Genomic DNA, 19,384 nt, shown 5'->3' on the forward strand with positions numbered 1-19,384 from the left:
GCCAGGCACTGTGCCAGGTGCTTTGAACACAAAGGAAAAAAAGTGACACATTCCATGCCTTCGAGGAGCTTAAATTAAAACAAAGAATGTGCTAAACACATATTCAGAATCAACATTAGGTAGCTGGCTGAGATGGCACGTGCACCTGGGGGGAACAAGAAGGCCTTATGCACAAAGTATTATTTAAGCTGAGTTGAAAGTAAATGTGTATTCCTAGAAGCAAATATTGTTGTGGTTTTTCATCCTTAGATGAGGACCAATGACACCATGATGGTGATGTCTTGACTTGGGCAGGAATTAAAGTGAGGCAGAGCTGCACAAAGTCGTCAGCTTCGCTTTCTCCTCCAGAGTCATTAGAGCCCAATGACAAGACAAAAGTCAAGACAATTGGCCCCCCAGAGACTAGCCTAGTGCCTGACACATAAGAGGCTTAATAAATGCTTATTTATTGATTAAAGACAAAGAATTTTGTCATATACCATTGTATATACTCCAAAACATCCAACACATTGATACTTAAGGATCTAGAAGCACATATGAAGAGGGAGAGCATTCTAGGAACAGCAGACAACCAATGCAAAGGCATAGAAATGAGAGCCATTTGTGAGGGGCAGGGCATAGGGGCGTGGAAAGGTAGCTGACATATAGTAACTACCTAATCATATGATTATAGGGTGATATCTGAAGCTGGAAGAGACCTAAGAGATCATCTTAGTCCCGGGGTAGGGAAGCCGTGGCCTTGAGGCCACATGTGGCCTTCTAGGTCCTTGAGTGTGGCCTTTTGTCCAAGTCCAAGTTTTACAGAACAAATCCTTTTATTAAGGGGATTTGCTCTGTGAAGTTCAGGTTTAGTCAAGGGGCCACACTCAAGAACCTAGAGGGCCACATGTAGCCTCAACTCTGTAGGTTCTGCACCCCTGATCTAGGTCAATGTCCTCTCTTTATAAATAAAGACACTGAGATCATGAAAGGCTAAATACAAGTGACAGAAACATGACTTGAACCCAGGTTTGTAGATGTTAACTTCAGCACTCTTTTCACGTTAGTCCAAGGAATGATTTTTGATTGATCAACTGATTGAGTGAAAGAGGGAGAGTCGGTGCGGTGGGCTTCGAATGCCAAGTTAAAGACGTTCCACTTTTATTCTAGAGACAATAGAAAGCCGCTGAATATATTTGAGGAGGAGAGTGACAAGGTCTGATTTTGAAAGTGACATCGAATTGAAGTTATATTTATGCTCTCAGATACATATAAAGAAAGCATGTCTGTTATATACAAGAATCCAAATGTACCTAATGTGTAGTTCAATTCTTCAAAATATTCATAATTTTATCAAAAGTTAAATGGTAGCTATTGGAAGAATACAGGGTGAAAAAGCATTCTCAGGATGTTTTTCCCTTAGTCAGCCCATATAATTTTGGTTTCAGAAGTCTTCATATAATTTAGAATTGACATCATAAGATTTAGACTTTGAAGGAGCCTTAAAATGCTGTTGTCCAACCCTCTTATTTTATAATGAGGAACCTAAGGCCCAGAATATTTAAGTGAGGGCTTCCTGATCATGGAATCATAGCCTAAAGCTAGAGGCCTTCTAGTTCAACCAAGTAAGGAAACTGAGTCCCAAGGAATTTAAGTGAGTACCCCAAGGTCACACAGTAAGTATCAGCATTATATCTTTTGTACCATATGCTCTCCTGTTTGAAAATAATAAAGAATTTGGGTATGATTAAATATCATCCCACAATGCTGGGGATTTTTTGGGGGGGAATCATTATACTACTGACTGATTCTGAAAGTAGAGTCTGTTCTTGTTCACCTTAAACATTATCGGTAGATTTCTATGATACGGGCCATATTAAATAAAGCGCATACCACATTGTTTCAAAATCTGAGGTCTGATATTAGGGAGTCCATGAGTTTGGATGAGAAAAAAATCAATCTTTCTTTTTATGAATAATTAACTTAAATTTAACATTTCCTTCAATTATGACTATAGACAAGTAGGATTTTGTAGGAGGCAGCTAGGTGGCTTAGTGGAGAGAGAGGGCTGGATAGTGGATAGGGCCTAGACTCAGGAAGACCCGAGTCTACATCACACTTACCATGACCCTGGGCAAGTCATTTAACTCTGTTTGCCTTCATATATTGGAGAAGAAAATAGTAAACCACTCTAGTATCTTTGCCAAGAAAACCTCATAGACAGTATTATCCATGGGGTCATGAAGAGTTGAACACAACTGAATGACTGAACGAGGATTCCATAGGCTTCATCAAATTAAGAAAAACAAACGAAAACCCCTATATTGCCAGGCAGAGTTAGTTAAAATGTTTCTTGCATAAAATGCTTATTCAAAATCATACAATGGGATGATTTGAAATAAAACTCCCTCCCTTCACATATATTGATCATCAGTGAAACATGTCTTGGCAAGGGATTTAACAATCTTAAATACTGAGCCACTGTGATGCTCAGTGGGACAATTGCAGGAATTCCATTTACTTTAAATAGAAATTGTTTGACATAATTTTCTACAATGAAAACCATACCAGCAATGAAAAACCAACAGCATGATGCCGTGAAATCAAACAATCATTCCATCAATTTGATTTGATCCCTGGAAATCAAGGGCTTGCTTTGAAGAATCAAAGAAACTTACATATTAGCTGCGTTTATGGGTTAATATACATAATGCATTGGTGTACATATGTATTCATGTACATAACTGTAGCTAATGCAAGGCTTCAAGTCTTCAAAACTTCCTTGATCTATTTATATTATTGAATAATGTAATAAATATGTTGCTTACTCAAATTCTTCAAAATAACTATAATTTTATTACAAGTCATATGATGGCGAATTTAGAAGCATGAAAAAGCATCCATAGGTGTGGCATTTTGTTTGGTTTTGTTTTGAATACTTTAATGAAGCCTTCAGTTTTCATATATTTTCATGTAATTTGACATTAAGATCATAGGATTTCAAATCAGAACTACAGAAATCTCTTTCCATTCCCTTTATGAGGAAACTGAGGCCCAGAGAGGCTAATTGGCTTATCCAATGTCACATGAGTAATTAGCATCATTTTAAATCAAATCTGACATTCTTTCCATTATATCATACTGCCTGCCTCTTTAAAAAAAATATTAAGAGATTTAGACATCATTGAACATTCATCTTCTAATGATAATTACCACTCTGGAATAAAAACAAACCATTTCAACATTTGTGTCTAGTCTTTGGAGAGAAGCTTCAGAAACAGTACTGTCAGTGGATTGGACTTCTTAGGGAAGAGGGATCATGATTTTATTTCTTACAGCACAATCAGTTGCAGTAGCACTACATCATAACCAAAACATTCAGAATGAAGATGATTTTTTTCTTCTCTTTAAATGCAACTACCTCATCTTCCTACCTTTATTCTTCTTTAATTTTTTTAGCCTAATTTAAATACTTTAATGTCATTCTGTACCATTTTCATTGCTCTTACTTTCTTTTAAAATTTATGTAGTTTGCAGTAATAGGAAAGGTAGCAAGCATAAAACAGAGTTTACTTTAACAATTATTATGAGGTAGTGATTTCAGAGGATTTCCCTCCCTCTACCCCCTTATAAATAATTTGGGGACTGATTTATGGTGTCACTATAGAAGTACATTCAAAGCTTTATTTGCTTTTTGATCTTTATTTTCATCTAAACTTACTACAAAACTAATAGAAGTATCAGTCTACTTTTTTTTTATGGGGCACAGATGGCTCCATGACAAGATATATTTATCAAAATAAAAGAAATGAAAAAAAAATGCACGAAGTAATGGCCAGTAGCATTTAAATATTGCTTTCTTATGTGCTGTGCATTTGGAGGTGATAACCAAAACGAATGAGCAGTTATTACATCTGTCTTCTGATTTCTTTTTGGGTATATTTTGAGATATGATAAGTGGTTTTCTAAATACTTTCCTAATTCTTCTCTTCCAATGAAGGGTCTCAGATTAATTCACTATTTGAAACTCCTTGCTTTAATGGATTTTTGAGGTCTGGAACAACAAATCAATCCCTACCAGATGGAAATCTCTAAATGCGATACGTTCTTTTGTACCCAAGAAGGAATCATAATGCCATGGGATACACGATGTTGTTAAGTGCTTTGGCACATATTGATTTTAACAAGAAAAGTACATGATCATTTCAAGTCATTGTAGTTTGAATAGTGAAAAAAAAAAGAACTATTTCTGGGTCTCCCTCAGAAATCAATAGCCTTGGACTTCTGTGAAAATGGTCTGAGGCTATGAGTGGACTGAAAAGTCCCTCTGAATCAACAGTGTGTCACAACAGCAGGAAAAGTAAATGTGCTTGCTGGTGGCGGTAACAGAAACATAGCTTACAGACAGAGACGCTGATCTGTTAGAATCTGCTTTGGTTCACCTACCTGTAAAGCATTGGGTTCGAGTCTGCACATCCAATTTTAGGAGGAACAGCGACAAACTAGAGTATCTCTAAGAGAGGGCAACCAGAATGACGAGAGGATTGGGGGCACTAATACTTTTGGGACACCCTGTATATTAAGTAGCGGAAATTGCATGTACAAAAAATGGCCTCAGCATGAAGTAGCACATAATAACTATAGTATGAGTAATGCCAAGGAAATGCACTAATAGGTCAGATGAGAGAGACCATTTCAATCTGGCTTGTCCAGGAGAAATTGCTAGGTAGCATTCGATCTGGGCAGGATTTTGATAGACTGGGTAATGCATGGGTATAGAAATATGTAAGAAGTGTTCAGTCTTTACGGTTCAAGTAGGCTGGAGGAATAAAAACAATCTACATTCATACGCATTATTTCATTTAAACTTCATAACAGTCTTATGAGGTAGGTATTACAGGTATCATTATTCCTGCTTTATTGATGAAGAAATTGAGCCACATGGTTCACATGGCTAGGTAAGGTCAGAGGTATAATTTGCATGCAAATCTTCCTGACTCCAAATCTAGCACCTTATGGATTATGATGTTCTTTCTCTCAAATACAGGGCTTAGGCATGAATCTATGGATAAGAGACATGATTGGAAGGAGAGGTTAAGGTCAAATTGTAAAGCATTTTGAATGCCAAATTCAAGAATTTTGGATGTTATTCAGTCAGCCATAGGGGGCAGTTTGGGGGGTTTGAACAGTAAGAGTGGCATAATCCAAGAAATACTTTAGAAAGATTATTCTCACAGTGGAAGGCAGGGTGGATTGGAGTGTAGAGAGATTGGATGAAGGAAAGTCAGTCAGGAAAGAGGCTATTATAATAGCTCAGAGAAGAGTCAATAGTGTTGGATTGAGGGAGTGGGGTGTGGAAGTAGATGAATTGGATGGCTATGAGAGGCATTGCCAAAGTAAATATAACAACCTTAACTCCTTTTTTCAGCTCCCCTTTATGTGTAGTCTTTCCCCATTACAACGCAAGCTCTTTGAAGGAAAGGACTATGTGTTTGCTTATATTTTTACCCCAGCACTTAGTGCAGTGTTGGGACATATGTAGTGCTTAATAAATCCTTCCTTCCTTCCTTCCTCTCTCCCTCCCTCCTCCTTCCTTCCTCCCTTCCTTCCTTTCCTTCCTCCTTCCTTCTCTCCTCCTCCCTCCCTTCCTCCCTCCTTCCTTCCTTCTTCCTCCTTCCTCCCTTCCTTCCTTCTTCCTTCCTCCTCCCTCCTCTCCTCCTTCCTTCCTTCCTTCCTCCCTTCCTCCCTTCCTTCCTTCCTTCCTCCCTCCCTTCCTCCTTCCTTCCTTCCTTTCTTCCTTCCTTCCTCCCTCCCTCCCTCCTTTTTTCCTTCCTGCCTCCCATCCTTCCTTCCTTCCCTGCCTCCCATCCTTCCTTCCTCCTCCCTCCTCCTCCCTCCCTCCCTCTCTCTTCTCCTTCCTTCCTTCCTTCCTTCCTCTTCCTTCCTTCCTTCCTTCTTCCTTCCTTCCTTCTTTCCTTCCTGCCTTCTCAAATGGGCATGAAGAACAAGGGAAGGGGATGAGTCAAAGACCATTTCTTACCTCCACCCCAGCTTTTATAAAGTTGGGTGATTAGAAAAGTAGTGCTGACATTCACAGAAAGATGAAGATAGGAAGAGCAGGAGGCTGGGCGGGTAATGGCAAAATAATGATCTCAGGTTTGGGCAGGTTGTGAAAATTTTAAGAAACAGAATTACTGGAAAGAGTCCAGGGATGATGAGGAGTGAGAAAAGGCTTTTAGCAATAACCATTACAATGATACTGCTGACTTGAAAATCATAATGAGGTGTTCACAGGACCACAAATCTGGAGTTGGAAGGGCCTTCAGAGTCTATTCTAATCCTATTCACTCATTTTATAGTGAGGAAACTGAGGCTAAGAAATAAATGACTTTTTCAAAGTCTTCTGAATAAAATGTATCAGAGGTTGGATTTGAATCATTGTCTTCTGACTTCAGAGTCCTTGGTCTACCCACTATGTTATTCTGCCTCCCTAAGAACAGCTTCAGTAGAGTTGGGGTAAAGAGTAGGAGCAAAATCCAGATTGCAAGGAGTTGTTGGGTATATGCCCAATAAGAAAAAGTAAGCAGCAAATGAAGATTTGTATAATCAAGTAATTTACAAAACATTTATTAAGGTCCTACTGTGTGCCAGATAGAGTAATTTATGCTAGGAATACAGACAAAAATGAGCCCCACAATAAGTTACATTCTAAAATACATAGATATATGCATCTACAAAATAAATACAATATTATTGGAGATATTAATCGCTATGAGAATCAGAAAAGAGCTCATGGTGGAAGATACTGGATCTTTGCAGAGGCAGAGGACAAGTGGGAGTTTATAATAGCCCTGGAGAATGTCCAGTACAAAGAACAGAGATGAGACAGGAACAGCAAGAAGACCAGTTTGGCTGGACCACAGGGTGCATGAAAGGCAATAAAATATAATAAGGCTGGCAAGTTGGAGCCAGGGTGGGAAGGACTTGAAATTCCAAGTTGTATCCAAGAAATGCTAAGGAGCCAGTAGAGTTTACTGAGCAGGGGACTGACATTCTTAGACCTATGTCCTAGAAATATCACTTTGGCAGTTGTGTGGAGTATGGATTGTAGATGGCAGTGATAAGGGGATGATCTTGTCTGGATCACTGTAGCATCGGTGAGGAGGACAGAAAGTGTTTAAATATGAGGAGGGAGGCAACAAATATTTGAGTAGAGATCTGAAGTATAAAACATCTCATACACATTTTCCGAGATAATAAATTAAAGAGATAATTCATAAACCCATGATGTGTTCTTGCATTTGGGCGAAGGCAAGAAGAAGAAGCCCTTCTGAATAAAAGGAAGAATTCTGTGAAAAAAGAAGACTATGGGGAAGAATTGCAACTGGACTGCCTTTGTCCCGACCGACACATTTAGCTGCATTTCTAAAGGATTCTTGGAAAGCACGAAGAATAAATGTACCAGCAGGAAAATAGGCTAACATTCACCATTCAAAAGAAGAAAATAAAATAGATAAAATCAGTTGTTTAGCACAATAATCAAATGACTTGAAATACACAGAGTTTACAATCATACTAAAGAGAGACATAATTCAAAAGTGGGGGAAAAGAGAATGGGAAAGGAAAAAAAAAGAAGAATTTGTAAAGATTGATTTCTATTCTCCCTGGTACAGAAGACCCATATCTTTGTAGCCAAAGCTGTTGAAATGCTGAGTGGGGCTGAGAGTCTGAATCCTCAGAGTCTGTGGCCAAATCTATTAGGATGCAGGGCAGCTAACTGAATGCAGCCACCCAGATGGATTGTTAAGGTAAGCTGATTGAACTGCTAGCTTGTTTACTGGTCTGACAATGGCCATGGTCTAATCCTGTGTAGGCAGTGAGTAAGAAGTGAAAAGAGGGATATTTAGACTTTAGGCTATTTTGAGCAAGGCACCATTAATAACTGCCATTTATCCAGTGTTTAAAGGTTTGCAAAGCACTCTTTGTACATGATTTCAACAGCAGTTTCCAATGGTCTAATGAAATGCTTCAAGTATTACCATCGTTCTACATATAAGGAAACTGAGGCTGAGAGATGAAAAGACTTGCGTAGAAACACACTATAAATAAAAGTCTGAGGAAAGTATTGAAGACATCGATAAGCTTCTCCCTCAAGATGAGAGATACTTTAAATATTAAAATACCATAAGTTGAGAGACAAGGTTATGCAATGGAAGGAGATATTCTCTGGACATCAGTTTTCCCATCTATAACATGAGGGGGGAGATTAAATGAGGACTAAGTTCTTTTCAAACTTTAACATTCTATGACTTGCTTTGAAAACAGCTATTTTACCAAGTTATCATGAATATTGGTCGTGGCCTGTGATTTTGTTGGTATGGGGAATATCCAGGGTGGAAACTCTCTCTACCAATGTAGATTAGCAACATGTCAACTCGTATTATTATAGACTCAGCTAGGGCATTGGAAAGTTAATTGACTTTCCCAGGGTCACATGGCCAACATGTATTAGAAGTAGACTTTTAATCTAGATCTTCTTGCTTCCAAGACCAACTGACTACCCATTATGCCATACTGCCCTATGTGATACTGTATTTTTTGTGTGGCAGTAGATGTACATTTACTATCCAATGAATGGAAACAGTAATTTCAGTCCCATAATTTCCTTCAGGGAGGACACATTTTGGATAATTAGGAAAAAGCAACTCTGACTTTCCAAACATTTAGAAGTTCTTGAAAATGGATAAGCGAAGGAAGTGGTCATCTAAAATCCACGTTGAAAGGAACAATAGGAACATATCTTCCCCTCTCCAGAATCAGAATTACAATATCAAAGGATGTGAGAATTGGGATGGATCCCAGAGGTCATGCAGTCCAATTGGTATCATGTCAGTTTATTACCTATTAAACAAAGAGACTTGGGACAAGCCAATATTGCAAGTTCCCATGGCAACTGAAGATTGAAATAGAAATTAAGGTAGAGCATACTTTAAGTCTAAAACCAGAGCCTCTGAGATGGTGACACTTGGGCCTTGACCCAGAGGAATTAAATTTGGAAGGTACTGATATCACCATTTGGGAAGTCTTTCCATCCCCTAGCAGCAGGACCACTAGCATTTCTCCTCTCCATGCACTGAAAAGTTCTACACCAATACAGAATTCTCATAATATCTAAAGGGTAAAACTCAACCTCTCCCCTCCTTGGTCATACCTAGGTGAATGTTCTTGTCATGACCTCTCTCTATTATTCATCACCTTCCCCACCCCTCATTCCCAGGATTAAAAATTGTTAGTTGCTCTGTCCGCAGCCATTTCCAAATATTTAATTTCTGCTCTATCAAGCCCCATATTGGTTTACTCTGCTCAGAATGTTTATTTCTGTTACATTTAATCATTCTGGAATCCTATACATTGGTATTTAATAGGCCATGGCATGATGGCAATAGGAATCATTGAAAACCTCTAAGTGCTTCCATAAAACCATATGATGAGTGGTCATTCTGAGGTCTCCCCTCCTACATTTCACCCCCCACTTCTCCATCCCCCAGGCTTCCAGATATCTTTAACACACTACCTGAAATTTCTAACTATGATTTGATGCACTCCATGAAATTTCCCCGAGAAGTCAGCCATTTGAATTAACAAGCTTCTTCTTATAAGAGGGGGATGGCATTAGGACAATTAAGGGACTGTCAGTCATTGACTTCTCAGTGTGAATTCATTTAATCAGAATGATTTCTTCTTAACAGTTCAAGAAATATGATAAAATAGACTTTTTAATGGAGAGTAAATATAGGCAGCATTGAAGCATCAGATGATATTGCTGGGTAGACAACCTTAGAGAAGGCAATGTTGGGGTCTCTTTGGGAAGCAGAGAGATTACAAGGGGATGGAGACCAAGAGGCAGGAGAGGGTGGCTGAAAATACAGTAATAGAGTAACAAAAATGTCATTGTATTTCAAAATTTTGCCAAAGATCCTTTCAGGTTCCAAACAAGAAAAGTGAGGACTTAATACTGTTGCAATTAGGGTAGGGGCAATCTGAGCTTCATTCCAGAATGTTAAACTATACAAGGCACTGATATTACATGTATTACTTCAAGCCAGGCTATGCACTGATCTCACTTCCTGAGGGAAGTGACTTCATGACATTCTGGGCTTTCTGTTTTTCTCCATCTCCTGAGACCTGAGGTGAAAAGCCTCTTTTACTACTTGCCCTAGACACCTTTTCAGAGGTTTGCCTCAAGTACTAGAATTATGAGTTACAGTTCTAAGTTTTTGTGACAGGCTCATGATAGGGAATAATCTAATATCTCCAATTCAAAATGGGTAGAAAGCAATTATATCAGTTGCCTTTCATCAACCAATTTCCTGAGCTACGAAGTCAAGGATGTTGGAGAACATTTTAATAAGACTGTGAAGCTGCTATAGACTGTGGCCCATGGCAAAATAGCTACTGAACATTCTCTGGGTACAGAGACTATAGGTAGGCATCATCCTTGTCGCCCCTAGGGGCTAAGCACTTCTTTTCGAGAAAAATGAACAGTGGTGACAGGAGAGAGACTAACCTTTTATTTCTTTTGGGAATAATAGCTTGTGGCTACAATATCATACAATGTGCTCAACAACACAGAAAAAGACACTGCCGCTGATGTCTTTATGTCCCTTCTCATGATGAAATGGCATGAGGAGGAAATCCTCACTGCAACCCTTAAATTTAGGGGTTTGTGAGCAGCGGGGAGTCACAGTGCAGAGATTCTGGATGAATAAAGTCCCCTCTGGGAGGGAAGAGTTTATGACTGGGAAGGATGTCATATCAATACCCTGAAAGCATAATTTTCCAAATACAAATGTGAAAATAACAGTGCTCGGGAGCTCAATTCTCCCCTTTGGACTCAGGAGAATACAGTATCAGATTCTCATGGTGGAAATTAGAGAACAACAGCTTCCCTCTGCTCCCAGATGAAGCAAAGAGAATAATTTTTCCCCAGTTTGCTGGAATACATAAGGAATTGGTTCAGACTCAAGAGGGTGAGGAATGGGGTAAAAATACTCTGAGCTTCTGCATTGCTCATCCATAAAATAAAGCAGTTGGTGGCATTATCTTTAAGTTACCCTTAAATCAGTCATTTAGGTGTGTAAGGGCAGCTAGGTTGGCATAGTGCATAGAATGGTGGACCTGGAGTCAGGAAGACAAGAGTTCAAATTCAGTCTTAGAGATATGCCAGCTATATGACCCTGGACAAGTCACTTACATTCTGCCATATTTTCCTCATCCATTAAATAGAAATAATAATAGAACCTACTGCCCAGAATTGTTTGAGGACAAAATGAGATCATATTTATAAAGTCTTTTGTAGGTTTTATTATTAGTAGCAGCTGTAAATGCTAGTTGAGTTGAAAAATTTTAAAAAGCACTTATAACCTATCCAATTGGTGGGTGGTGATATAAAGACAACAATGAACCAGTCTCTGCCCTCAAGATTACATGGGATTACGAGGAGATTCATGGGAAACAACAGGTAAACAAATTAGTAAATACAAATTTATAGAAATAATTTCTGTTGGAGAAGGCCTGTGGAGTCAGGAAAGACTTCATAATGGAGCTGAGACATGAATTGAGCTTTGATGAAGTCTTTAATTTCTTAACAAAATAATACAGTGCTATTTTCTAAGCTCTTCAAATACAAAACAGACTAGCAGATAGGTTATGAAGTTACATAACCTATATTCCACACTATATAATAGAATTATTTATCTAAATAGTCATTTGGAAGTTTAAACCAAATTATTTCTAAAGAAAATAGCTGCAAAGACTCAGAATTATAGTAAGAATGCAGGAAGCTAGTTCTAAGAAGGTGTTTAGCTCATCCACTTGCTTCATAGAATGCTGTACTTCTATTTCTCTTAAATTTTGTCCACCTCTTGCCCTTACTTGCTCTGCAATTAACCCTTCTCTGCATAGACACCTTCCCCAAATTTTCTCCTTTTTTTTAAAAATAAAAATACCTAAAAAACAAAACAAAACAAAACAAAATTTAAGCCTGTGTGTGTGTGTGTGTGTGTGTGTGTGTGCATACATATTTTTTTGCGCTATCTTTTTAGATATTTCTTGAAACTGGTTCCCAAGGACAGGGGCACACCTCTACCTCACAAAGAACACTTTACCTAAATTTGTGGTGGAATGGATTTTAGTCTCATGAATCCATGTTTGTGCATAGACCTCAAATCACCATAGAGGCTCAAGCCACCCTCCCAACCTGGGATGCTAGAATGTCACAAGTTGACCAAGGTGGGAAAGGTACAAGCCTTAGAATGGACACTCATGAGTAGGGATTGTTTCCTTTTCTGTATTTGTATCTCCAACTGCCTAGCACAATGCCTGGCACATTGTAGGCTCTTAGTAGACCCTCATTATTTGACTGATTGAGTGATGATAATTTAAGTAATGATGATTTCTGGTGGAAACACCATCAGCTCTGGGTATTAGAGTAAGTAGGTAAAAATCTGGACTCTGCCACTTCCTCCTTATATTACTGTGGGTGACTCACATAACTTTCCTAGGCCACATTTTCTTTATCTATAATATGGGAGGTTGGAATAAATAGCCTACAGAGACCTTTTGACCTCTAGATCTCTCATTCTGTGATCTTATTTATGCGGACAAGAGAAAGTTCCTAATGTAATACAAAGCATATAAGAAAACACAGAGTAGAGAAAGTTGGCTGCCCATTGTACATGGGGATATCTCTCAAACCTGCTAAATCAGGATTTGTTATAAAGTAAACACGTTGTTTGTAGCAATTGTGTTTCAAGGTCGGCTTGTGAAGATCTCTTTGGCACATGATAAACATCAATGCTGTTCAATTGGTGGGGAGGGGTAAGAGCAAATAATTTGTCATAAGGATCCCTGCAGGCCACATACTGACTTAATTTTAAATGTAGCATTGTCTGTATTTTATTGTATTTTTACTTATTTTTAAATATTTTCCAATTACATTTTTATCTGGTTTAGGCAGTATTCAGGAGTGTTTTGGGCTGTGTGTAGCCTGAGAGTTGCATGTTTGACATTTCTGAAGTAGATGATTTAGAACGAGTGATATCTTTGACCTCAAGCCCTTCCCCCCAACTGTCTCTCAATCCCAAACCTTGAGCATCTTTGGCCCTGAACTTGAGTCCTTCTGAGCCTTAGCTGTCTGGCTAACGTGACATATCGTAAGGTCTGGGGGAAATAACTCCAACACAAAGATCTTAGTTCTGTTACTTACCTGTGTGATCTTGGGCATGTCATTTAACACCCTTTGAGCCTCAATGGCTTCATCTGTAAAATGGGAAGAGATAACCTTTTAAGGATCCTTTCAGTTCTGAATCTCTGACCTTGTTTCCTATGAAACTGGAAGAAACTCCATCTCTTGTAGAGCTAGCAAAGGTTGATGCACACAGAAGGGGGCATGCCTGGCATGTTCTGAAATGAAGCACTCTGGTGTCAATGAGACACACTGATGGCAGTCATTCATGTGTATTCTTCCTGGTTGGGCTGCTGGGTCAGAATTTGAAATGTGCCCATATCAGCAAACCCCAAAATAGTATCTTAAGAATTTATCTAAGATCAATCATTATTATAAACAAGTGCTACATGGTGAGAGGCATTGTGTTGTAATAGACAGAGTCAGCCTTAGAGTAAAGAAAACCAGGGTTTAAGTCCTTACATTTGAGTGCTTCCTGACTGTATGACCTTCAGCAAGTCATGTAACCTCTCAGTGCCCTCAGATAACTTTTTAAGACTATAGGTTATAGAACAATTGTCATCTGCATTGGTAGACAAAGTGTCCTCCCTGGGGGAGTTCTCTAAGCCAATGAAATTACAGGTGTGGACAGATATAGCTAGCTAGATTGATTGATAGATAGATGATAGATGCATAAGAAGAATAGATAGGATAGATGGATGGATGGGTGGATGGATGGATAGATAGATAGATAGATAGATAGATAGATAGATAGATAGATAGGATAAATGGATGATTAGATGGATAGATTGATTGATTGATAGGCAGACATCTCTATAGATAGGGGCAGCAGTACTATTGAAAAGTGGTAGTCTCATAGTACTAGGGTAGGACACCACCAAACCCTTAGGGTCAACTCTAGAAATCTAAGGGGAATGCTAACCTTGCTCTAGGGACCAGAACTCCCAGTGAGAGTGGGAGTTGGGAAGGTGGGCCCAGAGCTTGAATGTGTTACACTTAAATTTCTGGAAAATTGAAGCTAGAATTACTACAACTGACCACTTTTATAGCTTTGTAGCAAAATATATTGCTTATTTAATTCATGCCTGTGGATGCTACAAAACTTAGTAACACATTTAGCAATTTGCTTGACTGTCTTGCATTTACCACCCAGGTCATTAATCAAAATGAAGGATTGTCTGCTGTCTAGATGATGACAGGTTAGAGTTAGACAGGTAAACATAGTTAGATGCATAAGTATATACATAAAATGTCTTAACATTTCAGATGGACAATTAGCTGGGCCCAGAATTAAAAAGATTAGTAGCCCTTTTAATGCTCTCAAACTTCTCCCTGAAACAGTTCCCATCTTTTAAATACTAATTATTCTTCTTTTCAAGTTTTGTAGCCGTGAGTCATGAAAAACCTTAGTCTCTGGAATTGAAGCTGAGATTACTCAAGGTCAATGAGAAGTAAATGGTGGGAGTGGGCAGGCAACCACATAATACTGAGAGAAATTACTATTTCTCTCTTATATTAACAGCCAACTATTAAAATTGGGGAGATCCCAGCTTTTTCCCCCCCTAGTCCTGTTTCCTTGTCCAATCTCTCAAAGACTGAGCTGAAGGATTAACATTCTCCTTATTGTGGGTATTGCTATTCTACCCAACTAGCTCAGACTTGGGTAGGGATATAGATTCTTTTTCTAAATTGCCCAACGCAGGGGGTAGTCTGGGCATAGGGTTAGTATCTCTGTCCAAGAGTGACATGATATCACTTTCAGCCTCTCATTGGAGGGAGCTTACATCTTTTTGTTAAGTCCACCTTTCATTCATTGCTAACCAATCATAGTTGATTGCCACCCTCAGTAACACCACTCTTCCAAGGGCATACAAACCATGATTGTTCCCATGATTGACTTTGGCATTCAAGAGTGCCACTGACCTTTTATTTAAAATGCTAGCATTTATTAATAAAATGACTACCCAGAAATAATATTTCTCCAACTTTTTAAACGTCACAATATCAACAAGACTTGGCAAGATAACTAGAATAAACGTTGTTATCAGAGGATTAGATGAGTGGAAAAGAAGAAAGAGAAGAAGGGGGAGAGTGAGGGATGGATAACCAGTGGAAGGCTTGTGCACCCTAGTTATTTGTTCATTGAACAAGATTTTAAGTGCCTCCATCACTTTCCTACTCAACAAACAGGCTCTGTTGCCTTTAGCACCAAATATAAAATATTTGGTTTTAACAACCCTTCACAACTTGGGTCCAATCTACCTCCAGAAACTTATTTCCGACCTGCCATACATCTACACTGGGCTTCTTGGTATTCCTCACCCAGAACACTTTCTCCTTTCTGTCTGCCTTTTCATTGGCTATTCCTCATTTCAGGGCCTCTTAGAGGCCCTTCAAAATTCATCTCAAATGCTGCCTTCTAAGTGAAACTTTTCCTGATTGTCCCCCATTCCCAACTTCTAGTGCTCTCTGCATCAAAATTCAAAATCAAATGTCAAAAATCAAAAGCTATGTTAATTTTTTCTTTAGTAATCATATAACATTCTACTCCAGCTCACAAAATATAAGCTCTTGAGGGCTAAGATTTTTTTAAATTGTTGTCTTTACATGCCCAGCGTATAACATCTTGCCTAGTACATATAGATATTTAGTAAATGCTTATTGATTCATTAATTGGCTAATTGATGGATACGAGTCACCAGTAATTGACCTATGCTTTGGGAAGGAAAAGGCAAAGATGAAAATGTCTCAGGTCTCGAGAAGCTTATGTCCTCTTGACATTTATTTAATATCAAAAAAACTAGAATAAGATCCTGAATGTGTTGGGTTGACTCCTCAGGAAGAATTTATGGGGAGATATGGACAAAAATCAACTGGGATGGGCTGGCATTCAGCTCAATTCAATGAATATTTATTAAGCATTTATGAAACACTTACCATGTACCAGACATGATTGAGCTATGAACTCTGTCACTGGATAAAGTACCAATGTCCATGAGTTCCCAGATACAGGAAAGTATTGATGGGCCTATATAATACATACCTGAGGATTTTACCTTTTTGACATAGTTTGAATAGAGATTGCATTCTCTGCTTCAGCAGGATATTGCATTTTCCAGCCCCCTTCCCTTCTACTTTCTTTATAGAAGATTAATTGTCTATCATGTTTATGGAAGTAGAAGCCCTAAGATTCCCATGAATATTCATTCATAAATTAACAACAGAGATTTCCACCAGTTATCTCCCTAAAAGTGAAGTAGACCTTGACTGGATGTAATGAGGCATTTGTGTTCACCATAACTATAATTTACTATTGCTGTTTGAAGAACCATCAGTTCTTGTTTAGTCTGTTAAGTAACAATGAGTGAGGCTAAAGCAAATCCTAATGAACACTCCTGGGTCACCTTACTGGATTTATGGGGCATACAACGGTGTGACTGGAAACAACTGTACTTTCTGGTGTGCTATGTAGCAGCAGGAGATCTTGGGCGGATTTTTCAGGCTGAATGACCACTGGAACTCAGTGCAGATGACTTCAGGAAGGATGGATGCAAGTCGAGTGCAGGTTGTTTGTGAGGCTGCGTGTGAGGTTATATTCCATCACTGAGCCGGGTTGTCTGATGAGTAAAGAGACAAGTCAGTATTGTGTGAAGGCACTGTATTCTCAAGCAATAAATCTGAAGAAATTTAGCTATGTAAACCTGAGCATCTTCATGTGTGTGTGTGTGTGTGTGTGTGTGATCAGCAGTGTTTGTACATGATATGTATATATATATATATATTTATATTTATATGTGTATTTATGTGTGTTACATACACATACACCAAATGATACATTACATATGTATCACACAAATGTATGCATGTATATATACAGACATGCATACGTATCTGTGTATATGTATTTGTATATATAAACACATACTATGGTTCCAAGTGGGGAACAAGGGAATGGAAGAGAAGGGAACAAACATTTACAAAGCATATACTATGCTCAGCCACTGTTAAGCTCTTTACAAATCCTTACAACCCTGGAAGGTGGATGCTGTTATCATCCTAATTTTATAGTTGAGGCAACTGAGGCAAATAGATGTTAAGTCGCTTGCCCTGTGTCACAGAGGTAATAAGTATCTTAGGCTGGATTTGAAATCAAGTCTGCCTGACTCCAAATCCAGTGTTCTACCTACTGTGCCACCTAGCTGCCCTTTGAATCCAAGAGGAATTATTGTGTAACAAATAGAATTTGGGACCTGGAGTCAAGAAGATGTGGGTTCTAAACCCGCTCCAGACAATTATCTGCACCAATCACTTAATCTCTTTCCCTCATTTTCAGGTTACTCACATGCCAAATAGTACTAGCAGCAGCTGTAGCATCTATCTTTCATTGTTGTTGTGAGGACCAAATGATGTCATGTGAACTTAATACTTTGTAAGCTTTATACCACTATTATAAATGTAAGTTATTATAGTAGGGTACTGTGCTTGGAGCCAGCAAGATTGTTTTCAAACTTAGCCTCTTGCACTTAAGTAGCTCTGTAAACCTAGACAAATCATTTAACCTATATGTATACCTCAACCAACACCCTAACACTTAAAAGTAGCAAGTATTCTTTGGCTCTCTCTTCCAGATCCAAGTCTTCTACAACTCCCCTTAAGGTGCTAGGGTATCCTGAATGGTTTGCGGGATGCCCCTTTTCTCTTACACTGCCTCAAGTTCCCACTGGCTGTGCATTGCCCTCCCTCCATTCATTAGGGGTCAGTTACTAATATTGTAGTTCCATTTAAGCACTTAATATCAAATAGCCTTAACAAAAAATACAATTACTTCAAAGATATAGCAAAAACAAATCTACAAGCATTTCTCCTAAAACTTCAAGAGCATACTCTCTCTTACATCATGTAGGTCTCTGGGGAGGTAGGCTGAATCTTAACTCAGCTCCTATATAACATTGATCTCATCAAGTTCATGTCCAGGGGAGGCTTAACTGCTGAATGATTCCTTCTACAGGGATTGGGGTCACAAAGGTTATGCCTGAAAACCATTCCTTAGCTCTTGGGGCATTGATGTAGTGATGGTTGTAACACCTGGCCTGAATCCCAACTGGGAATTCCTAAATTTCTGGGGCTCATTCTCTGATGGTCAGAGACTCCACTCCCTACAGCTAGAAAGGAAAAGAACAAGCAAGAAGGCCAAGGGTGTGTCCTCTTTCTCTGGGGCCATTGGCCTGAAGGGGAAAGCATGAGGCCCTTCTACTTCCTGCATTCCCACTGATCATCATTCTCACTGAACATCCCTCAGATGTACATAAAACAAAAAAGTGGCCAAAGCTGACTCTTCCTTGAAGATAAAGACGGTTCTAGCTATGCATCCATTACAAAAACTTTCTCTAACAACCAGAATACAATGCATTCTTCATAGTCTCTACAATGCATTTCTCTTGTACATTATCACAACTCTCTGGAAGCAACTCCCTAACATATACTACAGGAAAAGACACAATATACTCTCTAGCATTTCTAGATGCCATCTAAGGCACACTGCATATCTACCTGAGCACCATTACGTATAAGCTACATCATAGAAGAGTTGTGATATGTGGTTGACTTGGAAGGAAGTTCCACACCAGAAGTTGTCCCAAACTGATCAATTGCTGATTATGTGTATGATAATTGAATAGCATGGTGCAGTAGATGGAAAGGGGAACTGAGTTTAGTGCTTTACAAGTATTATCTTATTTGATCCTCGCGACAACCCTAGGAGGGAGATGCTACTATCTCCATTTTATAGGTGAAAAACTGGGGCAAAATGAGGTTAAGTGATTTGTCCAGGGACACACAGCTAGTTCATGTCTGAGGCCAGATTTGAGCACAAGGTGAAGACTTCTGGTTTTTCTGACTCAAGACCCTGCTCTCTATCCTCTGTGCCACCTGGCTGTGTTGCTGGTCACAAGACCCTGGGAAAATTATTTGAGCTCTATGAACTGTAGTATTCTCATTTAGAAAGTAGAGACCTCAAAGGGAGGAAAGTATTTTGTACATGAGGATGTCCTCTTCTATTACTGCTATTACCAAAAAAGACAAAGCTTTCAAAATGTATCACTAATAATTAAAGAACATACAGCCATAATAATATTCATGAAGTCTTTTTATGTCTTCTGG

Source organism: Phascolarctos cinereus, unplaced genomic scaffold (genome assembly GCF_003287225.1).
Source record: "Phascolarctos cinereus isolate Bilbo 61053 unplaced genomic scaffold, phaCin_HiC Scaffold_4;HRSCAF=312, whole genome shotgun sequence".
NCBI lineage: Eukaryota > Metazoa > Chordata > Mammalia > Diprotodontia > Phascolarctidae > Phascolarctos > Phascolarctos cinereus.